We start from the raw sequence: 20,147 nt of genomic DNA, 5'->3' as shown, positions 1-20,147 counted from the left end.
ATCCTGCTGCAAGGTGACGCCGAAAGCTGTTTTGGCACCGACGCGGTCACCGGCGAATACAGCCAGCCCTGTTATAAGAAGAACGCTTTGAACTTCGCCGTAAAAAGCGCCGCTAGGTCGGGGCACTTTTATGTGATGGGCGTGTATGCCGGTATCATAGAGTATGTATATCTATGGCGTGAGCAATGCCTATTGCGCATATTCTCAACATCGAATTAAGTTAGTCACTTGATTATGGGTCAACTTCACTTCTTAATAATTTGCGGTAATAGTGAAACTTGAATATTACACGTATTCACCTCGTGTTATATATTTTTCTGCACGTTTGTGTTTTAGTAACAGCTAAGATGCAGTATTATCGTTGCTACGGATGGATAGAGGAGTAGGTAATACAACAAACGTACAATTGTAAATTTCATATTAATATGAGGTACTTTAAATGCTGAAAAACTTTGAGAAACGGTATTACAAAGTCTTGTATTGTTTTGTGGCCATTTGTTTACGAGACAAGTGCTAGATAAATTTGCAAGTGCTCATAAAATGTATACATGATAGTCTGATTAATTTTCTCCAATTTATTTCGTCCAATGTCAGACCCTTGTGGGTATCTAAGTATTTCTGAGTGAGACAGTTTCCTACACAATGTGATCGTAATGCAATTAATTAGAACAGATTCGACAATATGAATCAGGACATGGAAAACCTAATAGAAATATTGTTGGCTGTCACTTTTTATGTTACTCCAAATTTGAGCACTGACCAAGTATTTTTTACTTTTTTGTGCCTCGTGAATTGTTTTACTTTTCTGACAAGGTAGCGAAAAAGTGTTATAGATAATATACTTGTCTATAAAAATTAGAAGGATAAATAAAGAAGATCGGAAAATATTAATAAACAAGCAGGTGCAAAACGCTTGCCATATTTATTCTAACAATTTAAGAGTTCCAAATGCGTCCTACGCAGTATCATTGAAACGTAATTAATTAGAACAGGGATTCGACAACACGAATAAGTGCAGTAGAGTTTGTAAGTAAGCTGTTTAGGTTTTTATGTTGGTAACGCCACGTAGCGCTCTGTATGAAAATCACTGACTGTGCTGTGTGCAGTCTGTGGCTGGTTGGCATTGTTGGAATATTTGCTATTGTAGTGTTGGGCAGTTGGCTGTGAACAGCGCGTAGTGTTGCGCAGTTGGAGGTGAGCCGCCAGCAGTGGTGGATGTGGAGAGAGAGATGGCAGAATTTTGAGAGCGGACGATCTGGACGTGTGTCCATCAGAAAAACGAAATTTGTAAGACTGGATGTCATGAACTGATATATATATATATATATGACTTTTGAACACTGTTAAGGTAAATACATTGTTTATTTTCTACCAAAATCTTTCATTTGCCAAATATCCCTATCAGTAGTTAGTGGCTTCAGTAGTTAGAATCTTTTATTTAACTGGCAGTATTGCCGCTCGCTGTATTGCAGTAGTTAAGTAACGAATCTTTTTGTGAGGTAAGTGATTTGTGAAAGGTATAGGTTATTGTTAGTCAGGGCCATTCTTTTGTAGGGATTATTGAAAGTCAGACTGCGTTACGCTAAAAATATTGTGTGTCAGTTACGTGATGATCAGAGAAAGTAAAGAGAGAAATGTCTGAGTACGTTCAGTTTTGCTCAGCTGTTTGAAAATCAAATAACGTAGAAGTTTACCAGCACAGTTATTGATAATTTTGCAAAGGGGACGTTTCAAGTTGCATGTCACATCTTCCAGTATCCGAAAAAACGTTAAGTGTAATCTGAGTTAGACTGTGGCAAAAGAGCGCAATACCATTCCTCTTCACATCTTTAAGCCAACTTCTTTTCCCAGCATGAATCTGTTAAGATGTCTATAAAACGTGTATACAAAGTCCCACGGAAACTCTGAAAGTGATCTGTAGCAGCGAAGTAATAACATCCAAAATACGCTAAGCAGTATCCGTACTAAAACGCGCCGTCCGAAAATCACGTGACTTGAGCTGCAGGAGAGATTGCGGACAGAATTCTCGTTCTGCGCGTCCGAAATGGAGATGGGCAAACTGACACACGTAACTGTTTCGAAACAAATGAAACAGTACAATGTAATGTTTCGATACGCTGTTTAGAAACAGTTTGTGTTTTGTAATTTAATATCCCTACACATTTTATCATCTTGAATGTCTACTGTATAAGTTTGTCCATATAAACACAAATGAGGTGCGAGAGCGCTAATCATATCGCAGAAAGTATGAAACTATCACTTAGGTGTCTTGGCAGTTCAGTATTTCCTGCAGCAAATGCGCTGCTTTCGTGTCGTGTGACTTTCATACATTTCAATTGGCTGAGGACAGCCGTAGCTGAAGATAGAAGAACCACCACGAACGTAACTGGAGGTGGGAGCAAACTGCAGAAACAACGGATATGCTACTGGGATTCCCACATTCCGTTAGTATGGGTAATATACCTATCCTGCTAATTTCCATGCACACAAAGGGAATCATTGTGGATAATAGGCACAGTGACTATAGACTCACAAACAACGCCAAATAATTCGAATAAATAACAAAATATAACAGAAAAAAATTTTGTCTTTCAAGGTGTCTCGAACCTTTACTATAAATTCACCATGCTTCCCAGCCCTTCCCGTTCACCGTTACACTATCGGTGATATGTCAAACAGATTGCTTGCAATTGTACCTACATCAAATTTATGTATATGTCTAATAACTGTCACTCTACCCCTTTTTTTATTCAAAATGTTGTAGGCTTACTTGCATTTCTTAATATGATTATTGCAGATGAACAGAGAAGCGTATGTTATAAAAAAAGTGTGTTTTAACTAAATGATTTTCACATATTTATTATTTTGAATGTGAATAGTATGCGTTGTTTTATTGTTTTGTTAGTGTTTATAAAGCAGATGTTACGCCATTTCGGAATAGGACAGTCAGCTAGAAACGAAGCTTTATTTTCGGATATCTTAAGCTTCATGCTATTTCTAGTCAAAAAGATTTCGACGCTCTTGAAAGTGTTTCATGAAGTGGTATGTTGTGTTTCAGTACCTGTGCCGAGCCCGAATCTCGTCCGACAGAGCGGAATGAAACATCACTGTTTCGATACAATTAGTCCGTTCCAAGCACAGATGGATTGAGACAGCCTTATTTTGAAACAACGATACAGTTTCTGTGTCTGGCTCGGGATCGAATCTGGTCCGATTATCCGAGACAGGGGCGGAATGAAACACCACTGTTTCGAAACAGTGAACCACAGCCGTTCCGAAACACTGAAACAGTTCCACGTATCGATACACTATATCGAAACATAGAAACAGTGGCCAAGTCTAATCCGAATGCTCGCTCCATAGATATTTATACTCTAAGGTCCCGTTCGCTGCTGTCGGGGCTTTAACGGACGCGCACGTGGCAGTCGATGTGGCAACACTGTAGCGCCACGTGACAAACGTCAAATAGCAAGCGGTTTTGACCAACGTGTAGGCTACAGCCGTGTACTACTAGCAGAGACCGCGCTAAGCAGAGTAATGGCGACCGTACCTGTGTGCACGTGCGGAGCGTGCGTGGGCGGCAGGCGTCGCGACGCCGTGGCTGTTAGACGCTCGCCGTGGCGGCCTACGGCGCCGACTGTGTTCTCTGCGACGCCGCGTCGCCCGCTGGCGGCCTAATCAATAGGGCGGAGGGTCGCGGGGAACCGGCCGTACCAAGCTCAGAGCGGGACCAGGCGGCCATACCCAACGGCGGCTCCCTAACCCCGCCGCACGCACCGGCCTCGCCCTAGGTAGGCTGACGCTGCCGTCGCACTCGACAAGCTGGCAGGCGACCCACTGCCCCAGCCGCACGTGGCGCCGCGATGCCGTAAAAAGTTCACAGCCTGCCCTCCAGTCTACCTGCCCACTTCCGCCAGTTTACGGCGACCTGCTGCGGTAAATTCGCTCAGGTCACAGAAGTCACGCAACGGACGCTAGCATCGAGTAGAAGGTTCACAGAGGGGCTGAATGTTAAAACACTATTCTCTTACAAACAATACACTTTTCTGCTGAACTCGCGGCCCGTTTAAGACACGAGCGACGCAAGTCGCCCTTTGGGGCACTAAGCTTAGAGAGGAAACGAACTGTAGATTTCTACGAGGGCTATTCGGAAACTAAGGTTCGATCAGGCGCGAAATGAAAACCACAGTCAAAAATCTGATAAAGCGTTGCACAGATATTTTCGGCATCGTCTCTAGTGTGGCCGCAGATTCCGTCACATCACTCTTTCGAAATCTGAGCGCACAGCGAGCACATACAGATGCATAGCTAAACAGTGTCTCCGACAAAGTACACTACTGGCCATTAAAATTGCTACACCAAGAAGAAATGCAGATAATAAACGTGTATTCATTGGACAAATATATTATACTAGAACTGACGTGTGATTACATTTTCACGCAATTTGGGTGCATAGATCCTGAAAAATCAGTACCCGGAACAACCACCTCTGGCCCTAATAACGGCCTTGATACGCCTGGGCATTGAGTCAAACAGAGCTTGGATCGCGTGTGCAGGTACAGCTGCCCATGCAGCTTCAACACGATACCACAGTTCATCAAGAGTAGTGACTGGCGTATTGTGACGAGCCAGTTGCTCGGCCACAATTGAGCAGACGTTTTCAATTGGTGAGAGATATGTATAATGTCCTGGCCAGGGCAGCAGTCGAACAGTTCCTGTATCCAGAAAGGCCCGTACAGAACCTGCAACATGCGGTCGTGCATTAACCTGCTGAAATGTAGGTTTTCGCAGGGATCGAATGGAGGGTAGAGCCACGGGTCGTAACACATCTGAAATGTAAAGTCCACTGTTCAAAGTGCCGTCAATGCGAACAACAGGTGACCGAGACGTGTAACCAATGGCACCCCATACCATCTCGCCGGGTGATACGCCAGTATGGCGATGATGAATACACGCTTCCAATGTGCGTTCACCACGATGTCGCCAAACACGGATGCGACCATCATGATGCTGTAAACAGAACCTGGATTCATCCGAAAAAATGACGTTTTGCCATTCGTGCACCCAGATTCGTCGTTGAGTACACCATTGCTGGCGCTCCTGTCTGTGATGCAGCTTCAAGGATAACCGCAGCCGTGGTCTCCGAGCTGATAGTCCATACTGCTGCAAACGTCGTCGAACTGTTCGTGCAGATGGTTGTTGTCTTGCAAACGTCCCCATCTGTTGACTTAGGGATCGAGACGTGGCTGCACGATCCGTTACAGCCATGCGGATAAGATCCCTGTCATCTCGATTGCTAGTGATACGAGGCCGTTGGGATCCAGCACGGCGTTCCGTATTACCCTTCTGAGCCCACTGATTCCATATTCTGGTAACACTCATTGGATCTCGACCAATCGCGATAGGCTACAATCCGACCTTTATCAAAGTCGGGAACGTGATAGTACGTATTTCTCCTCCTTACACGAAGCATCACAACAACGTTTCACCAGGCAACGCTGGTCAACTGCTGTTTGTGTATGAGTAATCGGTTGGAAACTTTCCTCATGTCAGCACGTTGTAGGTGTCCCCACTGGCGCCAGCCTAGTGTGAATGCTCTGAAAAGCTAATCATTTGCATGTGACAGCATCTTCTTCCTGTCGGTTGAATTTCGCGTCTGTAGCACGTCATCTTCGTGTTGTAGCAATTTTAATAGCCAGTAGCGTATTAAGGCTAAGTGAGAGTTTTCGCCTGATGTCTTGCAACCCACACAACACAACTGTCACGCGGTTCCTTCTTCGTGACACGTGTCGGCCGCACTCTGCAGCGGCAATGAATATGTTCCTGCTGCGTTTTCGATCACCCCCAATACAGCCCGTAACTGGATTCCCCTGAGTTTCATCCCTGCTCCCATGAACCGCTGGCTTTGAAGACAACTTTTTGGCACAGTCAACAAGCTGTAGACAAGCGCAGGGAATTGGCGAAAGCATAGGAGGCTGCCTTCTATGACGAGGGTACTGGAAAGGTGGTACACCGCTAGGACAAATGTGTAAGTCGGAGCGGCGACTATGTAGAGAATAGCTGGAAGGTGTAGCCAACTGCAGCAAGTAAAACATTTTTGATTCTCACAGTCGTTTCCATTTCGCGACCGATCGGACCTTACTTTCGGAATAGTTCTCGTACTAGGTGTCCTAAAATTCTATTTACAGATTTCTAGGACTTTTAGAGGCGTCTGACTAGATATTACTTTGAATTAGAACCCATATCTGAAAACATATTGCTTCACTGCCACAACTATTTACGAACGTGTTGGTAACCCGACCACTTCTACAAGCAATTTGTTAGGTGTATTTTATTTTATTTTTATTTACACGTCAAGTTCCGTAGGACCAAATTGAGGAGAAAACCTACAGGGTCATGAAATATGTCAGTACATGAAATTACAACATAAAAGAACAGATAAAAATAAAATGTTTATGAACCCGAAAAAAGCCACTCCATAAGCTTAAGTAAACGCAATCAACAATACAACAAGAATCAGCTTAATTTTTCATGGAAGTCTTCGACAGAATTGAAGGAGTGACCCATGAGGAAACTCTTCCGTTTCCATTTGAAAGCGCGTGGATTACTGCTAAGATTTTTGAATTCGAGCGGTAGCATATTCAAAATGGATGCATCAGTATACTGCACACCTTTCTGTACAAAAGTTAAGGTAGTCCGATCCAAATGCAGGTTTGATTTCTGCCAGGTATTAACCGAGTGAAAGCTGCTTATTCTTGGGAATGAGCTAATATTGTTAACAAGAAATGACAGTAACGAATATGTATGTATATTAAGAGGCCAATGTCAAAATACCCAGACTCGTGAAATTCGTGAACTTAACACCACTTATTGCCCAAACCGCTCGGTTCTGAGACAAAAATAACCTTTTAGAATGGGAAGAGTTATCCCAAAATATAATACCATACGACATAAGCGAATGAAAATAAGCAGAGTAGACTAATTTTCATGTCGAACGATCACTCACTTCAGATACCGTTCGAATATCAAAACTGGTAGCATTAAGTCTTTGAACAAGATAATGAACGTGGGCTTTCCACGACAGTTTACTATCTATCTGAACACCAAGAAATTTGAACTGTTCAGTTTCACTAATCATATGCCCATTCTGTGAAATTAAAACGTCAGGTTTTGTTGAACTGTGTGTTAGAAACTATAAAAACTTTGTTTTACTGTGATTTAGTGTTAGTTTATCTCCTACAAGCCATGAACTTAGGTCGAGAACTGCTCTATTTGAAACTGGGCCAATGTTGCACACAACACCCTTTAGTATCAAGCTAGTGTCATCATCAAACAGAAATATTTTAGAGTTACCCATAATACAAGATCTTTATATAAATAAGGAACAGGAGTGGCCCCAATTGACTTTACCCCACTCATACCCCACATCACAACCATTCTCAACATTGAGAATAATGACCTTTTGCTATCTGTTGCTAAAGTAAGAGGTAAACCAATTGTGAGTTACTCCCTGTATTCCATAACGGTCCAAGTTCTGGAGCAATATTTTGTGCAACACAATCAAATGCCTTAGTTAAAACAAAAAATTTGCCTAGCATTCGAAACCTTTTGTTTAGCCCATCCAGAACCTCACAGAGAAAAGAGAATAGCATTTCCAGTCGTTAAACAACATCTAAAGCCGAACTGTACATTTGATAGCAAATTGTGTGATAAAAAAGTTCAATAGTCTTACATACACAGCCTTTTCAATAACTTTAGCAAACAATGATGGCACAGAAATAGGTCTAATATTGTCTACGTTAGCCTTTTCTCCCATTTTATAAAGTGGCTTTACTACTGAGTAGTTTAGTCATTCAGGAAACTGACCCTTCCTAAAGGAAAAATTACAAATATGGTTAAATACAGGGCTAACATGTGCAGCATAGTACTTTAATATTCTGCTAGGCACTCCATCATACCCATGAGAGCCTTTAGTCTTCGGCGATTTAATTATTGACTCCATCTACCCTTGTCTGTATCATAGAGGAGTATTTCTGACAAATCTCGGAAAGGTATTTGTCAAGAAAGTGATATGATTCGCCGTAGAAACTAAATGTTTATTTAATTCACCAACAATGCTCAGAAAATGATTGTTAAATACTGTACATATACCTGATTTATCAGTAACAGAAATATTTTTACTCCAGACTGACTTCATATTATCAACCTCGTGCTGCTGACCAGACACTTCCTTCATAACTGACCACATGGTTTCTATTTTATCCTGTGAATTAGCCTTTCTATTTGCATACCACATACTCTTTGCCTTCCTAATAACATTTTAAGCACTTTACAATACAGTTTGTAATGGGCTACTGTAGCTTGATTGTGACTACTTCTAACATTCTGATATAACTCCCACTTTGTCCTCTACATGTTATCCTTATCCCACTATTTAGTCACCCAGTCTGCCTATTGCTCCTAGTACCCCGCTTAGAACGTTCTAATGGAAAGCAACTCTCAAAGAGCATGAGAAATGTGTTACGGAAAGCATTATATTTATCATCTATGTTATCAGCACTATAGACGTCCTGCCACTCTTGTTCCTTGACAAGGTTTAAAAAAACTCTCTATTGCTGTTGGTTTAACTTTCCTACATAGTTTGTAATTATATGTGACATTTGTTTGAGTACAAAAGCCTTTTAGTGCTAAGATTTGTGCATCATGGTCTGAACCCAGCACATCAATTGTTATACAATTTCACTCATTAGTCAATTTCACTCATTAGTAAAGATTAAGACAAAAAGGAAACTTAATTAGTTTTCACAAACACTGTTGTTTACAGTGAAATTTAAACCGTTTTGTTCTTTTCAAACGAGGGTTAGCATTGTGATCCACTACAACTTAGGTTCGATGTTGCGACCACCACGTTTGGAGTTGATGCTGAGGTACACAGGTTCTATTGCACCTGGTTTCTGTGCAATCTATCCTGCAGTGACCACAACTCGTGCCGCCAGATCTGCATCTGCCTCCGCAGGAGTTTTATAAACCAAACACTTCATACGACCCCGCAGGAAAAAGTCTTATGGAGTCAAATCCAGTCATCCTGGAGACTATGCGACTGGACCACCCAGATGTTCCCGAACATGACATTAAATATGAATGGACGTGCTGTCATGCTGAAAACACATTGGCGTTCAATAGCACAGCATCCAACAACATGCCCAAAACTAGTTGTAGGAAGGGCAAGTAGGTGGGACTCGTGAGCTTGGGTGGAAGCATGTATGGTGCAATCACATGACCATCCAGAATACCTGGCCACACATTGGTACGAAATCTGTGTTGGAATCCCTGGATAAGCGTGGCATGCGGGTTTTCGTCTGCCCAGACATGGCTGTTTAGAGGATCGAGAACACAGTCCCTAATAAATTTAAATTCATCCGTGAAGAGAATGCACTGTGGAAATATTAGGGCTCGTTGACGCAGTGGCGCAGAAACTGCTTACAGAACTCAAGGTGTGGGGCAAAATCGGCTGCCATTAACGACTGTATCCTTTGGAGGTGCCAAGGATGTAATTATTGTTCATGCAGAAAATACCAGACGGCGCTGGGAACAACATCCATCGCATGTGCTATTGCTCACGTACCCCTTGATGGGTTCTCTTTGACGTGATGCAGTACAGCCTCTTCCAATTTGGATTTGCAGCGTCTCCTTGGAGCAGTTTAGTCACGTTTGCTGACAGTGAAGATATGTGGGATGCTTCTGTGTTGGCAGCACTGTGCATTGGATCTCTGACAGTTCTTTGTTTGTAAGAGACTCTGTGGCTGGTTGGACTCGTTATTGGAAGTTAATCGCCAGTAGTGTTGGGCAGTTGGAAGTTAGTCGCCAGCAGTGATGGAAGTACTGTTGGACAGTTGGAGGTGAACAGCCAGCAGTGATGGATGTTAAATGTGAGAAGTTACTATTGATGGAGAGTAGAGGTCTGAAGTGTTAGCGTAGGCTAACGATCTGTAGATGTTCTACTTGGAGATTGAATATTATTGACTATATACCTTTGTATTAGATGTCAATGACGATTTATATTCGTGTCTGAACTGGATTGTTGTTGTTGTCGTCGTTGTTGTTGTTGTGGTCTTCAGGCCAGAGGTTGGTTTGATGCAGCTCTCCATGTTGTTTTATCCACGCTCCCTTCCCAACCATTACTTCCCTTTGATGCCCCTCGACTCTTATAACTGCCATCTGGTTTCTGTACAAATTTTAAATAGCCTTTCGTTCCCTGTATTTTACCCCTGCCACCTTCAGAATTTGAAAGAGATTATTCCAGTCAGCATTGTCAAAAACTTTCTCTAAGTCTACAAATGCTAGAAACGTAGGTTTGCCTCTCCTTAATCTATCTTCTAAGATAAGTCGTAGGGTCAGTAACGCCTCACGTGTTCCAACATTTCTACGGAATCCAAACTGATCTTCCCCGAGGTCGGCTTCTACTAGTTTTTCCATTCGTCTGTAAAGAATTCGCGTTAGTATTTTGCAGCCGTGACTTATTAAACTGATAGTTCGGTAATTTTCACATCTGTCAACACCTGCTTCCTTTGGGATTGGAGTTGTTAATATTCTTCTTGAAGTCTGAGAGTATTTCACCTGTCTCATAAGTCTTGCCCACCAAATGGTAGAGTTTTGTCAGGACTGGCTCTCCCAAGGCCGTCAGTAGTTCTAATGGAATGTTGTCTACTCCTGGGGCCTTGTTTCGACTCAGGTCTTTCAGTGCTCTATCAAACTCTTCACGCGATATCATATCTCCCATTTCATCTTCATCTGTATGCTCTTCCATTTCCATAATATTGTCCTCAAGTACATCGCCCTTGTATAAACCCTCTATATATTCCTTCCACCTTTCTGCTTTCCTTTCTTTGTTTAGAACTGGGTTTCCATCTGAGCTCTTGATATTCATACAAGTGGTTTTCTTTTCTCCAAAGGTCTCTTTAATTTTCCTGTAGGCAGTATCTACCTTACCGCTAGTGATATATTCCTTACATCCATACATTTGTCCTCTAGCCATCCCTGCTTAGCCATTCTGCACTTCCTGTCAATCTCATTTTTGAGATGTTTGTATTCCTTTTTGCCTGCTTCATTTACAGCATTTTTATATTTTCTCCTTTCATCAATTAAATTCAGTATATCTTCTGTTACCCAAGGATTTCTACGAGCCCTCGTCTTTTTACCTACTTGATCCTCTGCTGCCTTCATTATTTTATCTCTTAAAGCCAGCCATTCTTCTTCTACTGTATTTCCTTCCCCCATCCCTGTCAATCGTTCCCTAATGCTCTCCCTGAAACTCTCTACAACCTCTGGTTCTGTCAGTTTATCCAAGTCCCATCTCCTTAAATTCCCACCTTTTGCAGTTTCTTCAGTTTTAATCTTCAATTCATAACCAACAGATTGTGGTCAGAGACCACATCTTCCCTTGGAAATGTTTTACAATTTAAAACCTGGTACCTAAATCTGTCTTACCATTATATAATCTATCTGAAACCTTCCAGTATCTCCAGGCCTCTTCCATGTATATAACCTTCTTTCAAGGTTCTTGAACTAAGTGTTAGCTAAGATTAACTTATGCTCTGTGCAAAATTCTACCAGGCGGCTTCCTCTTTCATTCCTTACCCCCATTCCATATTCACCTACTACGTTACCATCTCTTCCTTTTCCTACTATCGAATTCCAGCCCCACCATGACTATTAAATTTTCGTCTTCCTTCACTATATGAATAATTTCTTTTATCTCATCATGTCATGTCGTTTTTTGCTCACTCAGTATTACCAATTAGTTCTGTGTCTTTCTCCTGTATCTTTAAAACCTTTCCACGTCTTCACTCCTTTCCTTTCCCCCCCATCACTTTTCTCATAATTGGCATGCTGTAATTGCAGTGCTTCAGTATGAGTCCCTGATATAAAATTAATTCCTTTCTTACTTATAATTACTTACAGGAATCTGCCACCTTCTTAGGTAGAATGTAATTACTTAGTAAGCCATAATTTGTGTCACAATCATTTCATTGTTCTCATAATTAGTAGGTTACACCCCATAATTTAAAATTAATATGTTATTCACAGTAGTTTGCAGAATGTTAGAATAAGCATGAAGCAACTAATTATCATAATCGGCACACCTTGTCAATTCTAAGAATATAGCTGTTATAAACCTATTGTGTTCTTTTCATCACGACTCCCCCCTCGCTCCCTCCCGCCACCACCATCCTCCTCCACCAAGAACTGCCAATGCATACACATTAATTTTTTCTCATCTAGTGGATGGATGTGTACGGGTATGGAGACAACCTTCTGAATCCATGGACCCTGCATGTCATGGAGGCCCTGTAGTGGTGTGGGGTGTATGCAGTTGGAGTGATCTGGGACCCGCTGATACGTCTAGATACGACTCTGACAGGTAACACGTACGTAAGCATCCTGTCTGATCGCCTGCATCCATTCATGTGCATTGTGCATTCCGACAGATTTGGGCAATTCCAGCAGGACAATGTGACACCTCACACGTCCAGAATTGCTACAGAGAGGCTCCAGGAACACACTTCTAAGTTTAAAAACTTCTGCTGCCCACCAATCTCCCTAGACATGGACATTACTGAGCATACCTGGGATGCCTTGCAACATGCTCTCCAGAAGAGACCTCCACCCCCTCGTACTCTTACGGATTTATGGAGAGCCCTGCAGTAATCATGTGGTCAATTCCCTGCAGCACTACTTCAGACATTAGTCGAGTCCATGTCGCGTCGTGTTGCGACACTTCTGAATGCCTGCGGGGGTCCTACACGATAGTAGGCAGGTGTATCAGTGTGATTATTCCACTGTAACAATCGTCTAGAACGATGTCAACGTTTCCGTTCTCCTGCAGTTATTTCTGACTTCGTTTTAGCTACCGATTAGGAATTGTTTCTCCATTTACTCCAGCTATTTTTTCTCTCCCCTTGGTGCACCTACCGCACTGTTTGAGCGGTCGTTTTTCCTGCTGATATGCTACTGACAGCTCTACGTCAATTCAGCGATGTGTCCTAAAATTTACAGTACTGTACAACTGGTATAATGCAGTTACTTAAATTCTTTCACGAAACATACTAATGACCTGCATATGAAGGGCTTATTTCAATAGTGGTACAAGTCCATTACCTCCACTTTTCTGTCTATAATGCTTCTGAAATTAATGAGCCAAACAAACAGAAAGAGAGGTTGATCTCTAGCAAGAAGCAATATTCTTGAATATTTCTGGTATCTCAACTGCAGATTTTTCAGCACTCATTTGACTTTAGGACTCAGTATCTCAATATGAACAAAAATGGACTTGTACCACTATTGAAATAAGCCCTTCGTATATTCCAGTATTAGTTGTTACACTATACTTGTGCCGGCGATTCCTCTATGGTCAGTTTTCGACACTTAATATTAGCCAATGACTAAGAAATGTGTCTCCACTTACTCCAGTTATAGGTTCCGGCCCCATGATGAGCTTCGCACTTTGTTTTTGCTGACAGTTTCCTTCCTAGCATGCTACTGACCTCACTACAGCTGTTTGGAGATTAGCTCCCAAGATGCCCGTCTATAGCGCTGCTTAACGATGGTTTTAACTTCTTTTCTTTATCATTTGATTTTTATATATTACCTATTGCACCGCTTATGTACACTTACATTTTTCGTTTATGGCTTATGATAATTATAGCTGTGTAAGGTTTTGTTTTATTATTTTACCGTACCCCCAACTGGAGACCTACCTCATGGTAAGCATGTCACTAGCTGATTAGCTCCAGTTCTGGCATGATGTCTGCACTTGTTGTCTGTTTTCTTTATAACATTTCTGTACAGGCGCTATGAATCACATGTAAGCATTTACTAGATCTTTTTGTATTAATGGATTTATTATTGTATTTCTTATTGCTCTTGTATTTTTTTAGAAGCACAGCAATATGCTGCATGCTTCTCATTGTTGACGGTCGCAAATAATTCGATAGTTATAAGTAAGTATCTCTTTTCCTTTAAATTTTTTAAAACTTCTCGTTCTTAATTTTAATATAGTTATGTAGCTTCTACTTACGTGCGGTATCTTTTGCTGTACAACCTTATGATGAATGGCTTTAAGCCCCTGAAAGCGATTGAGGAAATAATTTTTTTTTCAAGCAAGTGGTTGGTGATTATTTTGATATATTCAGCTACAGTTGCTGATAACAGGTAAAATACTGTATCTGTACATATAAATAAATTGACGTTCCCTACCGCGCTTTCTGTCTGTAGGTGCGGGCTAGTCTCAGGAATTACTGCCAGCATTCTGATACGGTTTCCACTAATAAGTAGATCGATTCTTGAAGCTTTCTCTCTATTTTACCGACAAACTCGAAATCAGGCCTTTCATGGAATGCTAGGCAATATATAGAATACCAAAAATCGTTAGACAGGATATGAAATGCATCTAATTCAGTACTTTGCACAAGCAGTTAGTAAAATTCTGGTTACTTTTAAAGCAAAGTATGAAATAAAGGTAAATGGTTCAAATGGCTCTGAGCACTATGAGACTTAACTTCTGAGGTCATCAGTCCCCTAGAACTTAGAACTACTTAAACCTAACTAACCTAAGGACATCACACACATCCATGCCCGAGGCAGGATTCGAACCTGAGACCGTAGCGGTCGCGCGGTTCCAGACTGTAGCGCCTAGAACCGCTCGGCCACCCCGGTCGGCAAATAAAGATAATTTAAATATTTTGACAGTTATAAGAACCACCGACGTCACTGTTATAAGAATTTCAGTCTATTTCGGTTGGAGTTCAATTGCTTCACAGTGTTACTTTCGCAAAAATGGATGCTGCACGTGAGGTTGTGAAAATGTTATCGTGCAAATGCAACGAGACAATGATTTTTAGAGAGTGACAGATAATGAGGAGTACTTCAAAAAACAGTGTTTTTCTAATAGACAATCTCTATAAGGAAATTATAAAGGACGTGAACACGGCTAAGACTGTGTAAAACAGGCAACCTCGTCATTATTGGTTAATGAAGAAGTATGGTAAATTGAACTTTCAGGGAACATAGAAACCTTAACAACCGCTATATGAAATATGTGGAGCAGTCAAATTTTACGTTCCAGATGATGAGCTGTTTAAGATACTTCATGACACCCATTCTTCTGCTAGCTAGGATGGACGAGACATGACAGCGGGGTTCTCTACTAGATATGTTAATATAATTCACCATAATATACAACTTTTTATACACATCCATGAACCCTTCCAGTAGAAGCAGAAGGGCTACAGAAAAGGCGCAGTAGTAAAACCACTGATTTCTTCTGAATTTAATTCTCGACGCCAGATTCATCTAATGTATTTTCAAACTCATCCAGTTGGTGACTATAAGTTCATTCTAGTACTCGTGTATCAAGAGCGCCTGACTAAGTTTGCTGCACTTAAAGCCCTTAAAACAAAGACAGCTGAGGAAGTACCATACCATGTGATTGGTATATTCACCCTTCTCGGAGGTGCATCAATCCTCCGATCGGTCAATGGGAGAGAGTGTGCCATCTAAGTTGTTTCTAATTTACAAGCATATTGGTCCCAACTGAAAATCGTACGTGGTAAACCTCGTCGTAGCCAAAGTCAAGGAAGCGTTGAAAGAGTAAATCAATATGTTGAAAATATGTTGACAACATGGATGCTGGCAGAAGAAAATAATCATTGGAGTGTGGGTATGCGGATCGTCCAATAACTAACAAGCAAAATAAAGGTTGGACTTAAAATATCATCTCTACCGCAAGAGGTTTTAAATGGTATTACAAGAGTTGAAGAATTGGAAGAGAGTGTTGATTCAGCAGAAAAAGCCGGTGAACGTGAAAGTGTCTGCAAAAATCTGGCAGAAGCCCACCTTGACTTCATTAAATCTACGGCTTCAACCTCGTGTCAAGCATCTGTAAAACGCATCTTATTCAGGATAAGCCAACTGTCAACCACACACAGCTGTGATAATTTTCATGTTTTAATTTAACTTTCATTAAATACGTAAATTTTTAGTTTTAACGTGTTGCTTCATTATAATTTTATACACCCTAAGACAAAAAAGACGACACATCGTGAAGGAGTTATGCAAATTGCCCATAAATTGATGTTTTTACACGTATCGACGGTAAATGCAAAATTGTAAACTTTGGCATCCGATAGATGACTGTGTGACGCTGCAGCGCAATTTCACGGTGAATCTGAAAGGGTAGTAAATAGGGGACATGTCGATACCAATGCAAAAAGTCTTCGCAAATTTAATTCCGTGAACAATACAGTCAGATGTCAGCATTTGAGAGAGAACGTGTAGTTGGGCTCAAAGAACCCGTTTGGACCACTATGCGAATCGCTCGATATCTGAATAGGAGCAATGCCACTATTCGACGATGTTGACAGGAATGAGTGAACCATAGCTGAAGACAGAGGTAGACTTAGATAGATGACAGAACGTGACGAACGAGCAATCGTCAGAGAGGCACTCAGAGCCCCAGGTTTATCATTACCATCGATCCCACATGCAACTGGTGCTTCAGTGACCACAATGGCCATTAATAGGCGGCTCACAGAAAGAGGGCTGAGCTCACTGCGCCCTTTGCGCCGACTACCGTTGACCTCTGTACACCCACAAGCCCGTTTTCATTGATGTCGGGCAGATTCGGCCTGGTTTCTCATTGACTGGAGTAGAATTGTCTCCAGTGATGAGTCCCGCATCGAAATGAGCTCCGATGACTTGCGTGCAAGTGTCTGAAGGTGCCCTGGAGTGGAATGGGATACCAACCTGACTGTCGCCCCCCATGCCACGCGACAACTAGGAGTGATGGGATGGGGTGCCATTTCATTTCATAGCATCAGTCCTTTGTCACCCCGCGACAGCCTTACCGCAAAGTGTTTTGTCGACTATATTCTAGGCCCCGTTTTGTGGGCCTTCATGGCAAGCCAGTACTTACACTTCAGCAAGATAATGCCCGCCTGCACACGCCGTGAGTTTATACTACTCGTCTTCGTGCCCCTAACTTGGACAGCGAGGTCACCGGAACTCTGCACAATTGAGAATGTTTGGAGCACTACGCGCAGCGTCCTCCAGCTGGTTCGGCGTGTTGACGATCTAACGCGTCATTTGGACAGAAATTGGTACGATATCATCAGGAGGACATTCAACAACAATATCATTCAATGCCAAGCCGAATAACTGTTTGCATAAGGGCCAGAGTGGTCCAACGCATTATCGACTTCTTGCTACTCGTATATTTGTGAAGCTCTTTATCTTGAATAACTCGTCCAATTTACTTTTTTTTTTTGTCTGTACATCACATCTACCGATTTCCGTTTAGTTCGTATAATACCTTCGTGGTGCGTCGTTTTTTCCTCTTATACGTCGCGGGTGTCCATCTCGCATTTTATAAAATATCTAGTCATTTTATACATTTCAAAGGAAAATTATTAAATTAAAATGAAACTGACCACATTTGCAAGAAGGTCTAGGCATTCTATATATTGCCTAGTCATTCTATACAATGCTTTGATTTTATACTTTGCCGGTAGCATATACAACTTATTACCGGTACATTTATCACTTGGATTTGCAGCTCTTGTATTTTTTCCGTGTTTTCAGTCAAAATTATTGGATAGAGGTTCCGTCTTTTACGCAAAACACTGGTTTTTCTTGTTACTCAAACATGTTTCGGCATCTCTGTGCCATCATGAGTGGTCCTTGTTTATGGAAAAGCTGTAAAAAATTAACCTACTTTAGACTGTAACTGATGTAACCAAATGAGGCCCTGAAGACAGTTTTTGTTCGTTTTTGTTCATACTTTGTTTTTACATTATATGGTTTTGCCGGAACGTTGATGGTGTCATGGACTGATATCTTGTCATTTGCAAACCAACGTGTGTAAATGCTATTCTTATCAGTGAGTTAACCTATCCTTTGATTTTTAAAATCGTGATTTTGGTGTGGCAAAATGTTTTGCGTATATATTTGATATTACTCACGTTTTGTTGTGATTGATCCTTCTTCTTTCGCGTTCTGAGAGCACTGCACATGCATATTAAATGTAATTTGTGTAATTTCGGTTTTTCAAACTACTTTTCACTTCGCAAAACGCACTGTTCACGATTTTGTTTTATGTCCTAACCCCGTCGGCGTTCATTTGTTCGCGAGTGAGTTTTATTTACTTTCGCGTCTTTTTTACTGTCCATGTGTGTGTGTGTGTGTGTGTGTGTGTGTGTGTGTAAGCTCCTTTAGCTGTTTGTGTTGCCTTTTCTGTAAAGTTCCTTTAATGTATTAGATAATCTGCCTTTACAGAGTGTAGTGAATTGCCTTCTGGTACTGCCTCCTGTATGTGGAGGTTCTCTTCTGTTGTTAGCTCGTGGTATAGATTGTGGCTGGATTTCAGCATTTTTAAATCTGCTGTTGTTGTAGTTGGGTTGATAGTTACGAGCTATTAGGTGGTCAGTAATTCTGTCTTGTGATAACTGTCCCGTATCCCATTTGAAGTCCCTGTTTCCTCAATATGTTGCCTATTCTGGGGACAATTTTGTTATTGTAGGTGACTATGCGCTGTTTTATTTTGTGTATGTGTTCTTGCACTGTTGTGTCTTTCATGTGATCATTGTTTCTGTGATGTGTCGTTTTGTGTTGTGTAAGGTTTTGTGTGTGTGTTGTGCTTTCATTCCTTTCCTGTTTGGAAATTTGTTGGTTTAATTTCTCTATTATATAGGACTTGTAACCATTTCCCTCTGCTACTTGTGTGTAATTCTGTTTGCTATGAGTGTTCTGTTCAATCTGTGGAATCTGAAGCTTGCTTGCTTGTATGCCACCGGGTGGTCCGATAGATGTGAATGGCTGTGCTCGTGATTGTCGGTTTCCTGGATATTACGAAGTTAAGGGTGTTGTTTGTTTTTCGTACAGTGAAATCCAGAAAACGTAGTGTATTGTCTGTTTCTGTTTGTAATGTGAAGTGAATTTTTGGATGCAAGTTGCTTATTTCATTGTGTAGCTCTTCTATGTGTTTGTGTGTGTGTGTGTGTGTGTGTGTGTGCGTGTGTGTGGTTCATCAGTTAGGCATATAATGTCATTGACATAACGGTGCCAGTACATAACTTTGTATTTTCTCGGTTTTACTATGTATGTGAAGGTCTTATTCTGTAAGTCGCTTTTGAATATGTGGCCCATGAGGCCACTAGTTGGTGATCCAATTGGCAGTTCTTCATCTTGGGAATAAAATTCTTTGTTGAAATAAAGTAGTTTTGAGTACAGTTGATATTTCATTAATGTGTGAGTCTGGTGTGTTTCCTTCTTGTTTTAGTCTTTATATGATGACGTTGATTGTTTCATTTATTGGGCTCCAAGTGTGCATTGATGTGACATCAAATTCTATGAGCCTTGCTGTGTCTGGTATGTCTATGTTGTTGATTCTCTCTACTAGTTCCATTAAGTTTTCTAGGTTCCTGTTGTTTTCGTAAGTATACTTGAATACGTTAATATTGTATCTATTCATTCCTTTTCATTAATAATCACAATAATGTTTCCTTTTTTTTATGGACAACATCACCAAACTGGCCAAACAGTAAGACACCAGAGAAACATTCAACAAACACTGAAAAATATCAAAAATACATCCTCAAAAGGGCCAAATAAAAGGAATGACACAAAAATATACAAATTCACCCACTCTATAATCCCTAACAAAGGTGTGCAAAGAACATAGGCCTGTAAGACCAGCCATTAACTTCAAAAATGCTCCAGCATATCATATAGCCCGACATACACACGCATTATAAAGAAAATATACGCCATTGAAAACAACGGGAACCTACAATACTGAATTGGACTAGTAGAGAGAATCAAGAACATTGCCATACCAAACACAGGAAGCCTCATATCGTTTGATGTCGCGTCAGTATTCACTTGCTTTCCAATTAATGAAACAATTAGGATCCTCATACAAAGGTTAAAACAACAAGGCAACACACCAGACTCACACATTAATGAAATAACAACTGTACCTAAGACCGTAACGACACAAAATTACTTTATTTCCAAAATTAAGGACAGCCAATGGGATCACCAGTTAGTGGCCTCCTAGGTAACAAATTAGACATATGAATGTCTGGTGTCTA

At 41.1% G+C, this 20,147-nt stretch overlaps 1 protein-coding gene across 1 annotated transcript in view; it reads right to left on the bottom strand.

Annotated features, from left to right (window-relative positions):
• LOC126474931 (uncharacterized) overlaps positions 1-3,625 on the bottom strand; it is a 165,833-nt gene extending 162,208 nt beyond the window's left edge. Inside the window, exon 1 of the mRNA XM_050102447.1 lies at positions 3,551-3,625. The gene's annotated coding sequence lies outside the window, so the exon portion shown is untranslated. The remainder of the gene's footprint in view (positions 1-3,550) is intronic.
• Positions 3,626-20,147: the final 16,522 nt, after the last annotated feature.

The sequence above is a fragment of the Schistocerca serialis genome, chromosome 4 (assembly GCF_023864345.2).
Source record: "Schistocerca serialis cubense isolate TAMUIC-IGC-003099 chromosome 4, iqSchSeri2.2, whole genome shotgun sequence".
In the NCBI taxonomy this organism is placed as follows: Eukaryota; Metazoa; Arthropoda; class Insecta; order Orthoptera; family Acrididae; genus Schistocerca; species Schistocerca serialis.
This window is presented reverse-complemented; position numbering and strand designations above follow the sequence as displayed.